We start from the raw sequence: 20,384 nt of genomic DNA on the forward strand, positions 1-20,384 counted from the left end.
TACTCCATGCATAGTTTTATAGACCTCTATAATGCCTCCCCATAGTCTCCTCTTTTCCAAACTAAAGAGCCCCAGAGGCTGTAGCCTTGCCTCATAAGGAAGGTGCTTCAGGTCCCTGGCTAGGGATGTGCACGAAATATCCTACTGAGGGTTTGGTGGTGTGCACACGTGCACCGGCCACTTCCGTTCTGATGCTGACAGGGGTAGCAAGAAGGTACGCTGCTGCACTGTGCCAGCGATTTTGGGCACAGCGTTGGTGGGAGAAACATGGTGGGGAGAGGGGGGGAGAGTACCCGGCCGATCCCTTAAAAGTAACTCACCCCCAACTGCTGAACCATCCAAACTGCCAGAGCTCCGAACCAGTTTGACAGTCCAGAAAAGGACTGCCGCACCGGTTTGGGCACATCCCTACCCCTGACTGTCTTAGTTGCCCATTTCTGCACCTTTCCCAGTTCTATAATGTCCTTCTTAAGATATGGTGACCAGAACTGCGCAAAGTACTCCAAATGTGGCCACATCATAGATTTGTATAAGGGCATTATAATATTAGTATTTTTATTTTCAATCCCCTCCCAAATGATTCTTAGCATGGAATTGACATTCTTCACAGCTGCCACACACTGAGTCAACATTTCCAATGACTTGTCCACCATGACCCAAGATCTCTCTCCTGGTCAGTCACTGACAGCTCAAACCCCATCAATGCATATGTGAAGCTGGGGTTTTTTTGCCCCAATATTCATCATTTTACACTTGCTTACACTGAACTGCATTTGCCATTTTGTTGCCCACTCTCCCAGTTTGGAGAAATTCTCTTGGAGTTCCTCACAATCTGTTTTGGATTTTACTATCCTAAATAGTTTAGTGTCATCTGTAAATTTGGCCACTTTGCTGCTTACCACAGCTTCTAGATGTCACAGCTGCTATGACTCAGTGTGCGGCAACTGTGGAAAAGACAAATTACATGCTAGGGATCATTAGGAAGGGGGCTGAAAATGAAAATGCTAATATTATAATGCCCTCATATAAATCTATGGTGCAGGCAGATTTGGAGTACTTGATACAGTTCTGATCACCATATCTTATGGAGGACATTGTAAAACTGGAAAAGGTGCAAAAGAGGGCAACCAATATGATCAGGGGCCTGGAGAACCTTCCTTATGAGGCAAGGCTACAGCATCTGTGGCTGTTTAGTTTGAAAAAGAGGTGTCTACGGGGAGATATGATAGAGGTGTGTAAAATTATGCATGGAGCAGGCAGTGCGGACAGAGAGAATTTTTTCTCCCTCTCTCTCAACACTAGAACCAGAGATCATCCCATGAAACTGAAGCCTGGGAAATTTAGAACCAACGAAGGGAAGTACTTTTTCACACAGCGCATAACTAATTTATGTAATTCCTTACCATGGGATGTGAAGATGACCACCAGCTTGGATGGCTTTAAAAGGGGCTTAGACAAAGATACAGAGGACAGGTCTATCAATGGCTACTAGTCTGGTGCCTGTAGCCCGCTCCAGCCTCAGAGGCAAGATGCCTCCAAATACCAGTTGCAGGGAAGCAACAGCAAGAGAAAGGGCATGCCCTCACCTCTTGCCTGTGGCTTCTTGTGGGCTTCTTGGAGGCATCTGGTGGGTTACTGTATGAAACAGGATGCTGGACTAGATAGGCCTTGGGCCTGATACAGCAGGGCTTTTCTTATGTGTTTAAATCATTTATGAATAAGTTAAAGAGCACTGGTCCCACTACAGATCCCTGAGGGACCCCACTTCTTACTTCCCTCTATTTTGAAAACTGTTCATTTATTCCCACCCTCTGTTTCCTGTCCTTCAACCAAATACCAATCCACACATGAACTGGTCCCATTATCCCATGACGGCTATGTTTACTCAAGAGCCTTGAGTGGGCAACATTGTCATAAGCTTTTTTGAAGTATACTATTTCTTTTTTGGAAGTCCAAATATACTATGTCCAAGCATCTAATGCTTTACAACATGGCTTCCATTTGGGTTCTGGGCTCAATTCAAAGTTCTAGTCTGGACCTCTAGGGCAGCTATAGTTTTATCTGTACTTATGAGCACAACATCCCTTTCAGCTGAAATATATGGTTTGGATGCAGAGAAGAACAAGCACGGCTCTGTTTGTGCAACAGGGGTTTCCATGTTCCTTTCTGTTTCAGGCTCTTGTGCTCCCCCCACAAGTTGCTCCTGGAGTTTGGTGGACCCCCTAGAAAATGACATGGGATGTTGAATAGGAGGCTACAGCTGGAGATGTACGTGATAGAAATCAGGGACCCCCTCATGTGTGAGCAGAAGCATCTTCCAATTGGGCAAGGGACTGTGTGAATTCTGTTCCATTCAGATGGAGAACTAAGAACCATATCTTACTGAGTAATTTGCTTAAGCATTAGACTGTTACCTTTTTCTTCACCTGTGGGTAATAATGTCATCAAATCATACCTACTGGGTGAGCGGTCTTAGAAAATTATCCTTAATACTCTCTGTGCTGCCATCAAGAAATTACTATTAGTGCTATTCACTGCATTGTTAAAATTCAGGACCACTATAATGATTGATGTCTAAAGGTCTTCAGCATAATTGAGTGAAAACTGTTGTACAGTTTCTTGACAACTTAATCAAGGGTTTTTTTTTGCTATTAATTTGGTTAAGATGCCCTATGGCTATATTACATATGATGATTTTTGGCTTGCCACATAAGTACCAGAAGCCATTATTTCCAGTGCCTTCAGAAAGTGACATCTCAGCAGTACTGAAAACGGCACCTGCTGATATAGTTAACCAAGTTGGATTTAATTTGCCAAGTGAATGCTAAATTAGACCATGTTTTAATATTAAAATGATACTTCCGTATTGCTTGATGATGATGATAATACTGTCTCAATTTTCATTTTTTGCTCGCTTCTATTTATTTGTTACATTTATATCCCACCTTTTTAGCCTACTTTCCAGTAGGCTTTTGAGATCACTCGGCATTCGGTGTGTGTGTGTCCCTCCCCCATCAACTTCACAATGCCTGGACCAATATGAACCAAATCAGGTACAGTTGTATGGACACATAGGGACACCTCAACAGTGTAGTTTGTGATGATGTCATCCACACCAATCCAAGATGGTGGATGCATAAACTTTTGAGGTGCAAGTGGGCTAACTTGTGAACTGCTTAACCAATTTGAACCAAATTTGCTACATCTGTAGGGACACATAGGGATGTCCAAATGGTGTGGGGTGATGATATCATCCACTCCAATTCAATATGGTGGCCAGGTGAATATCTGAGGCACAAGCAGGCTAATTTGTGGACTGTCTACCCAATTTAAACCGAATTAGGTAGAGTTGCAGTGAGTGACACATAGGGACACCTCAAAAACATAGTGTGTGATGATGTCTATTCATCCATCTCTATTCAAGATGACGAACGCATATACTTTTGAGGCGCAAGTGGGCTAACTTGTGAACTGCTTAACCGATTTGAACCAAACTTGCTACAGCTGCAGGGACACATAGGGATGCCCTAATGGTGTGGTGTGTGCTGATGTCATCCTTTCCAATTCAAAACGGCAACTGCATGAACATCTGAGGTGCAAGTGGGCTAATTAGTGGACTGCCTAATCTATTAGAACCAAATTGGGTACATTTCAGTGAGTGACACACAGGGACACCTCAATGGCTTAGTTTGTGATGATGTCATCGACACCGATTCAAGATGGCGGACACATAAACTTGTGAGGCACAAGTGGGCTAATGTGTGAACCACTTAACCAATTTGAACCAAATTTGCTACAGCTGTAGGGATACATAGGGACACCTCAATGGCAAAGATTGTGACAATGTCATCCACTCAAGTTCACGATGGCGGACACGTAAACTTTTGAGGTGCAATTGCCCTAACCTTTGGACAATCAAACTGATTCGAATCAAATTTGCTACAGCTGAGTGGACACATAGGGATGCCTCAATGGTGTAATTTGTGATGTTACCCACCCCGATTCAAGATGGCAGATGCATAAACATTTGAGGTGCAAGTGCATTAACTTGAGGACCGTCTAACTGATTTGAACCAAGTTTGGAACAGCTGTAGTGAGTTACACACAGGGATACCTCAACACCACAGTTTGTAATGATGCCATCCACCCCGATCCAAGATGGCAGACACATGAACACTTGTGGCTCAAGAGATCTAAATTGTGGACCTCAATCTGCACCAAATTTAGTCCAGATGTAGACACAGTGAAAGAAAAGTAGACTGATTACTTTTTACTAGAACAACTTATTTGCATAATGGATTCAAGGTGACATAAACATGTTTCCCAGACACTGACCAGACCTTGACCTGTTTAGATTTAGCAAGGAGGCTACATCATGTGTGGTCAGGCCATGCACTATCAGAGTGGTAACACCATGCATTTCGAATATGTTATATCCTCAAACCCAGTTTGTCATCTTGAGGTGGAGGGCAGTCATATTTTTTGAGCTGGCAAGTAAAGGCACACATGATGAATGCCTGCTTTTCATATTGTATATTGTAACAATGCATTTCATGGTTGTCCTGTTCTGCCAAGTTGTGAATGCAGAGCACAATCTTGACTTACTTTTCTCAGTGAATACATGTGTGTTCCTTTTATAAAACTGAGGGGGAAATAGCAAGTATTTTGTGATGTAGCTGCCTTGTTCTAATCCTTACACTGTGTGTGTGCTCCACATAGTGTTTGCAAGATGGGGCATGAGATGTAGTGTGCAGAGTTTCTTATGTAATACACATTATATCACTCCATTAGGAAAGAGTTTTTTATGACTGTTTCTTGTGGCTTAATTTTTATGTCACTGAGCAAGTATGGTGTAGCATGTGATATATTTCAAAGAAGAATTTGGGTCTGGAAACAGAAGTAAATGTGGGATTTGTGTGCTACACTCTGAGGTATATTGAGAGATGTGCATGTGTGCGTGCATGGATGCATCGTTCTCCCTCTCGCCCCCCTCTATATTTGTGTGTCTGTGTGTCATTCATATATACACACACGCGTACGTACACACACACACACACACACACACATACATGCACACACCCTACCTACCTACCTACCTACCTACCTACCTACCTACCTACCTATGTGTGATGTATAAGATGTATAATGTGGTATATACAGAATATTCTGTGTTTGGGCAAATTTTTTGTCTAGGAAAGGAAAGCTCAATTCTGCAACTGGTATAAACTGTACAAATGGAAGAAATGTGCATAATTTATCATATTGCATAATTCTGCAATAGTTTCTATCTGTATTATTTAATCATGTAGAAGGGAAAAGAGCTTTGCAAGGCCATGAAACTCCGTCCCCAAGCACTGGGAATCTTACTCTGCAACTCCTCTGGCTTGTGAAATTTGAGCAGCATAAGCCAGCCACATACTTTAAATATAGCTTCACAGTCACAAAGGCTAGAAACTTACGTTTTATTTAAAAAAGAAAGAAAGGTAAGATTCTTAGGAGACTGAATTCTGTGCCTAGAATAATATTCGGCACCTTTTCTAGAGTTACCATGGAATTGCAGCATACACACAGCCACTGATTTCTCAGCATAGTTATAAAGATGTTACTAATAACTGGATTACATGAACCTGAATTAAAATGCTTGAAATTGAGCTAAAACCAAATGTTTAAGCCTTTCTTTCCCACTATGAGTTCTTAATTCTGGTTTGAATTGTCTCAACCAAGACTTAGCTGCTTCTAGCTTTTTCTTTTCTTTGAAGAATTCAGGAAGCGCAAAAAATGAAATAAAAGATTATGCCATATAAACTATATAATGCCAACTCAGGTGCTAAGCTTGTTCACTGTCTCATTGTTACATGTCAGAATATCTTTAGCCATTCTGGATGATGATTTCAGCTGATTCTGACCATGCCCATTAGATCCTAGACTCTAATCCTGATGCTTTGTTGGCTTTTGTACCCTGAGTACTTCAAGCTAGATTTGTTTTGACAAGGAGACTGAGCATTCTAGATGACAGTCACATTGAACCTTCAGTGTTCTTTATTTTATTCTGTCGCTTTTGTTTTATGTGTATACAGCTATTCTTTTAAGAATGTTTTTGAGAGCATTTGTTTCTTTTTGCCCTTTAAAAAATATACGATGTTGTTTGTATTGTTGGAATTATTGCTGGTCAGAACAGAAGTACACAAGCAGGCATGGTTCAAGAATATTCATATCTCTGTTTAGTCTCATATTATACCAAATATTCGACTCATCAGGGTGATGGTTCAAGCATATTAAAATAGTGCCAAGCAGCTGAGATGTGAACGTTAGAAAAGATTGTTATTTGTCACATGCTCCACTTGAATCTCCACAAAATTTGAAAAAGAGGAAGGAAAAATATCAATCTGTATATTATTCTATTGATTTTTGTAGTAGAGAAACCTTATCATCACTGTAAGGCTTGTGTGAGCTGGGTGAATTGAGGACACCTTGTTCGTATTTGATGGAAATCAGTCCTTGCTGTAAAAGCCATGGGTTTTGGGGAGAAAGTCTCTCTCTTCTTAGCAGCATTGTATAGGCTTCTTTTGCCCATTGGTGCTCTAAAGGCTAGTATGGATTTACACTTGACCAAACTATGTTTGAAGTATGTAAATGATGCCCTTTTTAAAAGTACAGAAAACCTTTTAAGGCAAAGAAACATCAGATTATCTTCTCTGCCAATTACAATTACTTTGCAGTATTTCACATTCCTGGAGAATTGTGGCTATTTTGCAATGTTTTTGTTGTAACTGAAGATCGCTCAGTATGTCATAGATATGTTATTAAAATAAACTGAAATACTCCTTGTTGCACCAGAGTTTTTCCTTTCTCTCAAATATTGAGGCTCTTCACTAATCGTGTGAAGAGCCTCTGGGGGTTTGCAGGGAGAGCGGGCTTAGCCCACTCTCCCTGCAGACAAGCAGACAGTCTGCTCTGGGTGGCCACAGCACGACTGCCGGCTCCGTCACGGAGCCGGACAGAGCTGGGGAGTTCGGGAGCCGTGCTGTCCCTGGAAGTTCCAGCATGCACTGCGCCCATCTGCGCCCATTAAGTGCCCATCTGCACTGCTGCTCATCAGTGGGACAAGCCAAGGCTCCTGCTGTTGCTTAAGGATATCCTACCTGGGGGGCAAAAAAAAAAAAAAAAGGCCCTGCAGACCAGATTTTGCCCCTGGGCCTTATTCTGTATAGTAGTAGTGATGTGCATGGAACTAGTTCGGTGCGCCCTTTCTGGAGCCCTGAACTGGTTCAGTCTGCTGGAGTCCAAACTGGTTCGAAGGCCAGTGCGATTAGCTTGAAAGGACAGTGTTCCTCCTTGTAGCCTCGATCAGCGTCACCATGGGCCTTAAATAAAAAATGAGGCACTGCTGATTGGGGCTGCAAGCAGGAATGCTGCAGCCCAGTGCACCTGCTTTTTTGGACGGTGTAGGTGGGGAAAAAGCAGCAGGGCAGGAGCTGATGGGGAGGCAGCACTTTCCCCATCCCTCAAAGCTACCCCCCACCCTCCTGGGAGTGCACAGACCAGTTCCATGCACATCCCTAATGTACAGCCCTGGTCTAGTGGAACTGAATCTACCTAGGAATCAGTATGCTCTATTATTTTCATAGTACTGTTTACCTTTAAAAAGTTGTTACGATACATCACAGTAAGGAACAAAATATATTCAGTGAGTACATGATAGAGCATGCAGGAAACAAGGGCTTCTCATTTTTTATATATGGCATAACAAAGCTTTGCTTAGAGCTGAAAAAGATTTGGTTTCAGTCTGTCACAGTGACTAAGCAGGGACATACAGTTTCTAGAGTTGGCATTACTTATGCCCAAAGGTGCTCAAAGTTTCATTTGAAGAGCCATATACCAATGTCTTTATATAGCAAAAAGCCACAAGGCATGTATCTCTTCACTGCGTCTACCTTGCTTAGGTTCATGAAAATACCACTGCACCTTTCTTCTCATTTCCAGATGGGTCAGCTACCCTAGACTCAGTTCAGTTCCTACTGCCATGAATTGCTTTCCCCAACAATGCCATGAAAGGTGCAAATAGGCTCTCTGAGAATATTCATAAGAGACGGGGTGAAGTTCAGAGGTAGGACAACCACGGATGATGTGCACTGCTTCATCAAATGACGTATAGTGCACCGAACATAGCTCAGGTGGTATCCCATCATTCACAGAATCCCCTTTCCTTTCCAAGGCTGCAGCAGCTCCTGTTACAGTGTAGGGGGCTGCATAGGGGGTTCAAAGCCCGCTTCTTTGTTGGGAGTTCAATAGCAGCCGGAAATGTTCAAGGTCACCGTGTAGACTGTGTATGACTGTGGGTTCTGCGGTTGCTGGCACTCAGGTAAGGCCTGCCCTAGGGCCAAGGGCTTTAGAGGGGGTTTCAAGGATCAGCAGTTTAACAACAGAAGAGAAGCTCCTTGCCCCCAGCTTGTACCCTCTTCTCTTTTTCAAGCACCTCTAAGCGATAAATCAGGGCCCTAATGTTTGCCATATCGGGCTCATCATCCGAGGATGAAGATGATGGAGGCGCAGGCCACCTAGGAGGACGTATGGGTTTCCCCTTGTCTTTCCTTTGGCCTTCTTTGGCGCCATGAATCCCCAAGATAGCCCTTGTTCATTTAAAGAAGTCTGCCCCCAGTAGCACTCCCTGGGAGCTCTTTATGCAGCAACGAGCCCTGGCCAGGCCCCACACCCCCTGCCTCTTCCCACTGTTGTTAGCCTGCTACAGCAGGTGTGTAGGTCCGCTGCCCAAATTCCAAACCGTGAGGGGGCTGCTGTGAGGGAAGCTCCTGGTGCGGTGGGCTGCCTGACACTATCGAGGAACTTCTCCTGCTCCCAGGCCACTCAGACCTCGACCGTTCCCTGCTCCGCAATGCAGCCCTCAGAGCCTCCGCTCCACACATCCTTCTCCCTTGCCAGCTCAAAGAAGACTGAGGGAGAAGGATGAAGCTTGAAGCGTGCTGTAAACCCTGCCCCCTCGTGCTGAGGAGCCAATCAGCTTCAAGGAGGCCTCGTGCCTTGTCTGAAGGGAGGTAGGGGCAAACGGGCCTCACAGCTCAAGAGAGCAGCGAATGGCCAGATTTTCTTGATGTCCAGAAATTGCATGTGGCTTGCAAGTCTGTGTTTGTCCACGCTTAAAACAATCTCAGTAATAGTAACCTACTCAGACTGAATATGAGGATAGAAATCTCACCTTTGCAACAACCCATGTGGCAGTTGGGAACTACAAATTGGGTAAAGTTCCATATTTCATCTGGGGTGCTAAAGATCTGAAGGAATAAGTTTATTGTACTTGAGATCTTTTGACCATCTCCACCTAGGTTGCTATATTCGGTCCACTTTCCAGCCTCCAGATTTTTATAAAGATTTACGGTTTGCCAGGTCTCATCCAGTATGTATATATGTACATATTGGAAATAGGTTCTCTAAGTTAGAACACATGTCTATTCCTTTTCACCAGTTTCACTAAAGTATAATTAGTTGAATTGGGTTGGCATTAATAATAATAAATTAATGTTCTGCTCACCCACAATCCTGAATTGCTTAATTTTTTTATAGTTAATTCCCATTTTTTCCCCTTCCCATCAAAGGCAGAGAGAGAAAAAGTTGTGATAACTGATTGTATCTTTATTTTCCTGAAATGTGTGTTGCTAGGAATCATTTTCAAAGTTGGTTCAGCTGGGCACCTTGGGGGGGGGGGGCAGAGTTATGTTTACAAGGAAACCTGTCTCTGAGCAGAATGAATCTTAAGTCATGACAATCCTGTAGTGTGCTATAGCCTTTGGGGAAACTTTGCCAGCTAGCTTAGGTAGGCTTGTGTTCCACTATACATACTCCTTTCAAGTTTTGTTATGTATTTGAATAATAATTACTGAAAAATGTTTGACGCATTGAAATGAGCTGCAACACTGCAATGGTACACTAAGAGAGTTAGACACATTGCTACAGGGTCTCATAAATGCAAAGCTGCTGTTCTGCACCAAATTACATTTCTTCCAATCCCAGTGATTTTGATGCGGCTGAAGCACTTTACTGGGACAAAAATGCAGTCTAAAAATGCTAACACACTTCCAAATATAATAGAAAATCAAGTCACTGCATGGAGGCTAGTATTTGTCTTTGGCTGATATATGTCAGCAAATTAAATTGCACATGTGGCAGTGAATCCTCTTACACCAATTGGCCAAAGTTGTATGATGGTATGGAATGCAGTTTGGCTTCATAGAGCAAAAGGAAAGTGGTCAGTTTGTTCAAAACATCACACGGGGGCAGTTGAGGACTGGGAAGACCTTCCAGGATGCTAAGGGACAAGGATCCTAGAGGGAAAGGAAGCTGAAGCAAGGGTGGAAAGTAGGCAATGGACTGAAAAATTGAACAAAGGGGAAGCAAAAGGCAATGGAGATAAAGAATGTATGGCAGGGGCTAATTGGAGAGGGGGCTCTAAAAACCTTTTATAGCACTTATGAACAGAAGGAGCTGTATGTTGTGGGTAGGGAGAAGACAGAGGGTCATTAAGTGAAGAGAATGGTTAAGTGAAGAAGGCTAAAGGAACAAAATACAAGTGACCTGAAAGCAGGAATGGAACACATGGTTTAGTCTCTAAGCAAATGTACAAAAACACATTCCGTGGGGGATTCTTGATGGTACCAGTAACATTCTTTTCATTATAGCATGGAGAATACAGTTCTGGATAGTGATGGGCTCCAAACCCTGGCAATTAAAGGTTATAGGGGGAAAACACAATGGTGGCCAAAATTATCACAAAATACATATAAAGTAGTATTTTGTGAATCTCTGTGCCCTTAAAAGTTACTGCTAAACATTTAGTCATTCAGAGGCATTTATTCGTTTTACATATGTTATTTCTGTGATATTGATATTGAAAATGATTTTTTAAAAAAATTAAAACTCACCGCCAGGCCCGGGGTAATTTTGCCACCTCCGGAAGGTGTTTACACGTGTGTGTGTTATCTGAAGCTTCCTCCTCCCCCTGCTGGCCTCCCCTCAGTCTTTTCCAGACCGGTTTGACCCATTTTGGGATCTTTCCGGCCCTCTCACAGTGGCTCTTTTGAAGGCTGCCCCGCATGTGCATGGGCTATTTTCATGTCCAGACTACCTGAGCATGTAAAAAGCCCATGCGCATGTGTGACGGCCTTCAAAATAACCAGCGCAAGCTGGGCCAAATCAGAAAAGATTGGGGGAAGGCGAGCGGGGGGCGGAGTTTTAGAAACCCTCCCACGGCTGTGGCAGCAACCCCCAGAGGCAGCAAAATTACCTCAGGCCTGGCAGTGAGTTATAATTTTTAAAAAAAACTTTTCGAATCCCGGACCAGCTCATACTCGATCTGAACCGTGTGTGTGTGTGTGTTTTCAGGGTTGCATAAAGCCAAACATGCCTGGTTTGGTAAGAGTCCAGTCCAGACTTGAACCGAACCACCGAGCCCATGTTGTGCACACCCCTATTCATTAGGACAAGCAGTTACTGCCAGTGAAAGACAAATGCAGGGAGGAAGTGATGAGTATTCCCCTATAATGCCAAGATGAACACTGGGAGTTTTTTAGGGGGGGAAACAAAACATCCCCCCTCCAAAAGTAGAAAATGAGCAATGCAGGGAATGAGCTAGGCTGAAGGTTGTCCTGAGGTGCCATCTTTGCTTTCAAGGAGCCGTCTTTCATGTTGGGGCATTCACAACAGGCACCCTCCTCTGCACAATGCTGCACCCTACCCCTTTGGAGGTATTTCCATCTCCTTCAATGACATCGTAGCATGATCCCCCCCCCCGCCAAAATACAGCCCCCTATTTAGGTCTATTTCAGTGAGCTTGTCCACATTATTATTTATTATTTATTCAATTTCTATACCGCCCTTCCAAAAATGGCTTAGGGCGGTTTACACAGGGAAATAACAAACAAATACAGGTGAAACTCGGAAAATTAGAATATTGTGCAAAAGTCCATTAATTTCAGTAATGCAAATTAAAAGGTGAAACTGATATATGAGACAGACGCATTACATGCAAAGCGAGATAAGTCAAGCCTTAATTTGTTATAATAGTGATGATCATGGCGTACAGCTCATGAAAACCCCAAATCCACAATCCCAGAAAATTAGAATATTACATGGAACCAAGAAGACAAGGATTGAAGAATAGAACAATATTGGACCTCTGAAAAGTATACAGTGTACTGTGCTTGATTGGCCAGCAAACCCGCCTGACCTGACCCCATAGAGAATCTATGGGGCATTGCCAAGAGAAGGATGAGAGACATGAGACCAAACAATGCGGAAGAGCTGCATTGCCGCTAATGAAGCATCCTGGTCTTCCATAACACCTCATCAGTGCCACAGGCTGATAGCATCCATGCCACGCCGCATTGAGGCAGTAATTGCTGAAAAAGGGGCCCAAACCAAGTACTGAATACATATGCATGCTTATACTTTTCAGAGGTCTGATATTGTTCTATTCTACAATCCTTGTCTTCTTGGTTCCATGTAATATTCTAATTTTCTGGGATTGTGGATTTGGGGTTTTCATGAGCTGTACACCATGATCATCACAATTATAACAAATTAAGGCTTGACTTATCTCGCTTTGCATGTAATGCGTCTGTCTCATATATCAGTTTCACCTTTTAATTTGCATTACTGAAATTAATGGACTTTTGCACGATATTCTAATTTTCCGAGTTTCACCTGTAGGTGGAACCCTGTCCCCAAAGGGCTCACCATCTAAAAAGAAACATAAGATAGATACCAGCAACACATTCTCATTCAACATATTTTTCCAAAGGATGTTCAAATAGATGTGGGTCGAGTGGAAGAAGCTGGGGAAGAATTATTACATATCTTCATTCAGGAACGAGTTCAGACCAACAACACAAAATTCCGTGCTCCAATGAAGAAACTTAAGCTTCAGTCATGTAAATCAGTGGCCCACACACACACACACACCCCTACCCCTACCCCTTCATTGCTTTGAAAGGGAAAACCTGCCCATGAAATCCAATATGTAACTATTATCAAGATTATAATCCCCAGATTTAGATCAGACAGATACTGAATCCAGTTTAAGCCTGTATGAATTTTAAGGATTCCTTGATCTCTGTTTGCTATTGATAGAAAGATGCATCATTGCTTGGTTCAGTATAAGTTTATGGAAGTTTTGGAAGCTTTACCTAAAACATTAGTAAAATGGAGATTGAGACAAGTATACACACAACAACCATAGCCTCAGAAAATATTTAAAAAATTACACACCATGGCAAAAATAGCAATCATAAATGATATGACTATGCCACACATTTTCAACAAGCTTCCTATTTCCATGAGAACATGCCGAGAGTTAGGAATACTTATGAGATCACCCAGCATTCCCTCACTATCAACTTCACAATGCTAGGACCAATATGAACTAAATTGGGTACAGTAGTAGGGACACACAGGGACACCACAATGGCATAGTTTGTGATTTTGTAATCTGCCCCAATTCAACGTGGTGGACACAGAAACGTTTGAGGCGTAAGTGGGCTAACCTGTGAACCGCCTAACTGATTTGAACCAAATTTGCTATAGCTGTAGGGACATATAAGGACACATCAATGGCATAGTTTGTGATGATATCATCCACCCTGATTCAAGATGGCAGATGCATAAATGTTTGAGGCACAAGTGGGAATTGATATGGACCAAATTTGGTACAATTGTAGGGACACCCAGGCACACCTCAAAGGCATAGTTTGTGAAGATGTCACTCACCCCGATTCAAGATGGTGGACACATGAATGTTTGAGATGCAAGTGGGCGAAATTGTGGCCTAACTGATTTGGACCAAATTTAGTCCAGTTGTAGTGCTAGTGAAGGAAAGTAGGCAGATTAGTACTTACCAAAACAACTTGTTAGAAAATGGATAGATGAAAAATTCTGGAATTATGAAGAGGCTCATTTGGTTTTTGATTCGTATAAGGTTGGTTCATTGAAATCTGTTAGAAGAGTGATTCAATAACAAGGATCAGATCCTATTCAATACAAATATTACCTGAAACAAATATACAAAATACTTCAATGGTTAAACTGTTGGCACATGAAAAAACAGAAGACAACCTGGCACTTTATTTGCACACCATTTCATGTACTATGGAAAGGCTTTTAAAAAGCAGTTTGTGGTTGTTTGGAGAGATGCAGCAGCTGTGACATTTGAGGTTGACGTTTCATCCATTTCAAATACCCAAGAGGAAGCAGACGCTTTAACTGCCTGCCAATAGTGTTCAGTCCCTCTGGTCTCTAAGGATGCACAACTGCCGGTTTGAATGTGGAGAAGGTAACTTTGAGGACTGAGAAGGGTGCTCTTACCCACCCCCTGCCACGTTTTCCATGCCAGCCTTGTCATTAAAATTGGTCCTGCAGGGCAGCAGTGTACCTACTTGCCGCCCTGGCAAGTCACAGATTTTGAGTGGCCAGAAGTGTCTGTTGCACGTGCGCACATTGCGATGTGTGTGTGAGCAAACGTGATGTGTATGTTGCGACATGTGCACACACAGCGGGCACTTCCACCCACTTCTGGTCCGCCACTACCGGGGTGGCAAGGGAGTATGCTGCCACTCCGCGGGACAAATTTTAATGACAGCACCAGTGGGGAAAATGTGGCGGGGGGTGGGTAAGAGCACCCTCCCCAGTCCTTAAAGTTACCTCCCCCACATTTGAACCAGCAGTCTTGCATCCTTAAGAGAGACCAGAGAGACTGAACGCTATTGGCAGGCAGTTAAAGAAAGCTTGGAGGCTTGGGAACTGTGACCCAGGGAGCCAAGGGCATACAGGATTACTAGCAATTCTGCTTCTTGTGGCTGCTGCTGTCACTGGAGTATTGTGACCTGGCAAACATAAGGGGGCAATTAGGACAGTGATAGAGGGGCTAAATGTATTGATATGAACTAACCAGTCAGTTCTTTAGCAATTTAGTAGCAGATAATCAAATTCCAGTTTTGATGATCGTAATATTCATGTGGCATTTGATAGCAGGAAAAAGAACCAGAAGGCAAGTCCTTATGATGAGTCCATACTGTTAGTAATAGGATTCCACTATTGGATTCTTTGGAAGAAGCTGCAGTCAGGAAGCCCTTGGGAGTGGGGCAGCTTTATCCATGATCTTGCTGTACCAAGCATATGGGTCAGGGAACACGTTTCCCTATCAACAATTTTTCTGCTTGCAAAAACAATTGTGGTGAATGTGTGTGAGAGAACAGAAAAATGGCATGTATAAGGAAAGGGAATCATTGCATTTTTCATGGTCTCCTTGAGTGTGTGTCCATAGGGGTCTATATTCTGTAGGATCTGTCATCACATTGCTTTTGCTGGCAGGCACCAGTAATGTAGCAGGTTTCAGTACAACTGCATTTCTATATAAAAATACTTTGAAAATAAAATTATGTGCACCTTTCTGTTAAGAACATATTCATCTTCTTCTGAAATGCATCCATCTACTGCACAGTAAATCATACCATGCCTTATGCAGTTAACGTTTTCTTCCCATTTTGTTAAATGGTTTTGCCTTACTCCTAGCATCTTGAGCCTAAATAAACAACAATGTTTGAACTGTTTAATTTGTGACATGGTTTGTGCACTCTTTGATTAAAAATCAATTGGGCTGGTTGCTGAAAGCTACTTCAAAGAGATGAATTTACATGCTTGCTTGTTTTTGATTTGTACAGAAGGTGATTAAATAGCCATCCCCAGGGGGAAAATGCTACTTCTGAATTCCGCAGTGGCCATCAGGACTGTTGCCTTCTCCAGCCCACTTCCAAATTTTAGATTGCGGCAGATGCTGGAGTAAGCAGTTTGCTTTCATTTGTAGCATATTTTAACTGATCACACCTACCTCCACCAAAATCCTCTAGGAAAAAAAAGATCTTTATTTCATTTAAGTTTTAGATTGAGAGGTATATGCTTGTTTCAGCAAATAAACCCAAATAAGTAATTTACAGATATAGGTTGCATAATCCTGTGAATTCTGTTAAACATTTCCCCGCATTAAACAGCACTCTCTATTGTGACTACTATATCCCTTTTGTAGTTTTCTTCTTCAGTTTTTCTTTCATCAAAGGCTTTGACTGAGTTACTGTGTTATAATTGGTGCTATCAGTAGAGTATTTGAACATGTGAACTCATGAAATGGTCATTTCATCAGAGTACATGAACAATTGCCTGTCTAACTGTGTGACACTAGGGCAAAATGTTACAAAGACTTACACTGGTGTTTCCAGTGGGCCTGCACTGCTGCAGCTGTCATTGTTTCCAATGTAAGTTGTGCTCCTAAAGTGCACGTGCACACCAATTTCTTAGATGCCTGCAGCAGTATAGGCTCATCAGAAATGTCGGCATATGTCTGTGCAACATGTTGGCATCTTGATTTTAGGTGGCTTTTAGAGATTGCTGCTTTGTGTGTGTGTTTTCAGAATAGCAGAGAACAAATTTTGAAAAATAAATAATATGCTATCCAGTGGTAGCCATTGCTAGGAATGGGATGCAATAAGCCTATCATGGGTTGGTTACCACCTATAAGAAGCAGTTATATGCGAATACAGTTGATCAGTTGCTAAGTATTAATGTAACAGATTGATGATGTACCCATTTGGTAAGCTGGTTGTCTTCCCTGTCCTTCCAGCTGTGACATTTTACCACATGTCTTGCATCTGATCAGAAATCCAGGCTAGCAAAATTGTAATGCCTTCTCCCCTTCTTGGCAAGATGTTATGGTATACCTACTTACCAAGTGATTACATGCGCAATAGTCATTATTCACCCAGTTGCTTAACAGAATATGTGAACTTTCTCGCATGTAGCTCAAGAACAGTTTGTTTAATAAAGCCTTGCATACTTTGGGGCCTGGTTGATAGGTTCAAAAGGCTAGGCTTGCGTTTTGGGAATTCTTCTGGACCGGGCATTGCATCTGAATGTCCAGGGGTCTTCTGTGATCTGTGGGACTTTTGCCCAGCTTTGTCTGGTGCACCAGCTGTGAACATTTCTGCCTCAGACAGACTTGGGTGGTCCGTGCTCTTCTCACATCTTGATAGAATTACTGGAACACACTTTACATTGGGCTGCCTTTGAAGACCCCTCGGGAAACTTCAGCTGGCCCAGAATGTGATTGCTAGGATCCTGATTGGTTTGGGGCCCTTCAAGCACATTACATCTGTGCTATGCCAGCTACACAGATTGCCAGTCTTTCCAGCCACAGTTCAAAGTGCTATTGTGATCTTTAAAGCCTTAAATCAGTACTGGGCAAACTTGACCCTCCAGATGTTGTTGAACTACAACTCCTGTCATCCCTAGCCACGTTAAATGGTATGGACCCAGTATGCTTGAATTGACTACCTTCTCCCACATTAATCTGACTGCCCAATACAATTATTTAGGGAAGCTCTTGTGTGTGTGCTGCCTCCATCAGAGCTCCATCAGTCAGCTGGGATAGAGCCCTCTGAGTAGTAGCTCCTATCTTGTGAAAAGTGCAGCAAGCACTCTCTCTGCTAGTTTTTCGTTGGTGTGTAGACTATTTTATTCTGGTAAGCATTTTCATAGATAGTTGTTAGCTGATATCCAGACTAGTGTTGCACTAGTGTAACAAGATAAGTTGTGCACATTAAGTTTGTGCAGCTGTGTGAATTTGCAGTGCTTGTGGATGTTGTACAGCTGCTAATGGAAGGCCTTCTTTGGGATATACGAGGCTGTGCAACATTTCAACGCCTTTCAAAATGTCACAAGAATGAGTCTGGAACAGATGTTCCTTTCTTTGCTCAGTGTTCTTGCACCAGTGTAAGAGCGTTAATCAAATACAAAAGTAGTGTCTGTGGCTCTCTGATTCTTGTACAGATTTAATGTTTTGATTGTTTTATATCATTGTTATACCTATGGTTGTATGCTGCCTTGAATCTATTTAGAAAGATTACGGGATATAAAATTTAAAAATAAATAAAATGTGTGAAAATATTTTATCATGCTATAACTTCTATTTAATATTGACTATTGAATACACCTCCATGATGTGCTTTATTTCCTGTTGATGTGGCATAACTCTGGAATTGTAGTTGTATTTCAAAATTATTCTCAAGGGCTATAGTGTGAGCACATGTCCAAAAGTTTTTCCTGAGCAGATAAAGACATAAAAACTATCTTCAAAAACTTTCAGGTTCAATCTGTCTGATGTCAGGAGTAATTAGGTTCCTTTGTCAACTTGTTCTAAGTTCAAAATTGTTCTCATTTTGCACTCTCAGACACGTAAGATTTGTGTAAGGTATCGAGCTGATCAGCAGAATACGTTACTTCAGTTTGTTGTTTTGGAACAAATTACAAAGTAGAACAAATTGGGAAATGGTTCATCTGAAGTGTGTGGATTCATTATTATGCCTTGCAATAAAAACAACACAGCAATTCTTTTATATTTCCTGCTGGTACAAACCACCTACGTTCCACCCTGCCCCTTCTGTTCTGACACCACTTCCCCTGATCTAGTACATAAACAATGTGCTCCCTTCTGCTGCCTCATTTTTGTGTGGAGGCAGTTCTCACTAAAGTTATGATGAGTATATAGAGCTGTGTTTTCATGCAGAGTACAAAATAGATAATGTGATTGTTTTTAAAGTAATGTCTCTTAGTTTATAATTATGCAAAGATTTGGATTTCACACGCAAATTATTTACTTGAATGTAGAATGCAGAATGAAGAGTTCCAAGTAAATGGAAGCTTGTTTAATCCTCCACCAGAAATAGGTCCAATATAGAAATAAACCTGTTTGGAATATCTTATTCTTTAGGACAAATATGGCAGCAACTACCGTATGAAGATTGCCTCTTACTGAGGTAGAAGGGTGCAAGCATTAAGATCCAAAAACTGTACTGCAGTGCACAAAGGGTTGGAAAATGTTGACCTAAGTCACTCTGTATGATTACTTGTCCTATATTATTATTTAAGAATCTGAGGATTGTTTTCTCAAAGAAAAAAAGAAATTAGTTGCTAAATGAGGATTTATTTCCAGGCAAAATTGGTCATAACTAATAGAATCATCAAAGTGCTTAATCAAAAAAGGCTGTTGCGCTTTTGAGATCTGATAATGATGCTTCATGAACTGAGGACAATTAACTAAGGGCATTAGCAAATGATTGTTAAGCAGTATTCCCCCCCCACCTTTGTTAAGTAGTTTTAAACAATATTAATTCTGCTAGGCTCTTTCTCTGATATCAATCAGCAATTACTTCATGGGGAGCTACAGACATTTTTGACTACTGAGGAGAAAACATGTTGAAATTCATTAGGAGCTATATATATTAATCTGAGAGCAGAATAATTTTTTTCAGTCAATCTCTGCGGAAATCATGACAGAATTGGGATCAATCCCTCCTTTTATTTATCAGTTGTCCAAATAACATAATACATGTATTGGAATAAATCAGTGACTTAATGTTCCCATTGCTTTACAGTGCTATTCCTGATTTATTTTATAAAGCACTGGAAACTTTTATAAAGCAGTGGAAGCCCTACTTTATTTTATAATGCCTTATTTATTTTATAAAGCTGTGGAAGCACAGCTTTATAAGGGTGGAGTGTATCCAAGGTCAGAGCTTTGTTTTGGGAGTAACTATTTAATTGGACCGGCACCTAATTTGAGATTGAATTGTAAAGACTCCTTAGTATTGATTTTGAATCAATCTGTTGTAGAAAAGCGCTGATTTATTTGTGACCGGTTGCAAGGAAGAAAAAAACTGATTACTTGTGTCTCATTAAAACCTGTATATAGTAAACAATGTTATAATCCCCCCAAAAAACATTTTAAAGCCTTTTAGAGTTTTGTTCAACAGATTTATTATATAGAACAATTAAGGAAAATGTCATTTGCTGTGTATTAAAAGATTATTTGAGTCAAATATTTAAGAATATTCAATACTGATTATTAATTTTTTCTATGAATTATTTCTACTATACCTCTTCACTCAGAAGTATTGAAGTTAAAACTTCTCCCCTTATTTCCATGTAGACAGGTTACATGTGTGGGGTGAGTAGGGGTGTTGCATGGCCCTAGAATCACTGAGGCTGACTGATAGATGTTTGTGGTTTTGCATGAGGAGGTTGGAGTTTAGAATGACAAAGTTGTCAGTCAGTCAGTCTGTAGATATCAGGAAGCAAGAAAATATTGAACTGGAGGTCAGTTCAGCTAAGCAGGAGTTGTGGCCCTCCACAGCGAATTTAGGGCCACTGAGAGTCTCATTTACTCAGTGGTGTTGTTCAGTACACAAGCATGCTCGACACCCTTAATTTTTAAAAACTACTACTACTACTACTACTACTACTACTACTACTACTTATTATTATTATCATAT

At 41.6% G+C, this 20,384-nt stretch overlaps 1 protein-coding gene across 5 annotated transcripts in view; it reads left to right on the forward strand.

The window, feature by feature from the left end:
• KIAA1549L (KIAA1549 like) overlaps positions 1–20,384 on the forward strand; it is a 278,328-nt gene that overhangs the window by 55,442 nt on the left and 202,502 nt on the right. The window lies entirely within an intron of this gene.

This window comes from Hemicordylus capensis, chromosome 1, assembly GCF_027244095.1.
Source record: "Hemicordylus capensis ecotype Gifberg chromosome 1, rHemCap1.1.pri, whole genome shotgun sequence".
Lineage (NCBI taxonomy): Eukaryota > Metazoa > Chordata > Lepidosauria > Squamata > Cordylidae > Hemicordylus > Hemicordylus capensis.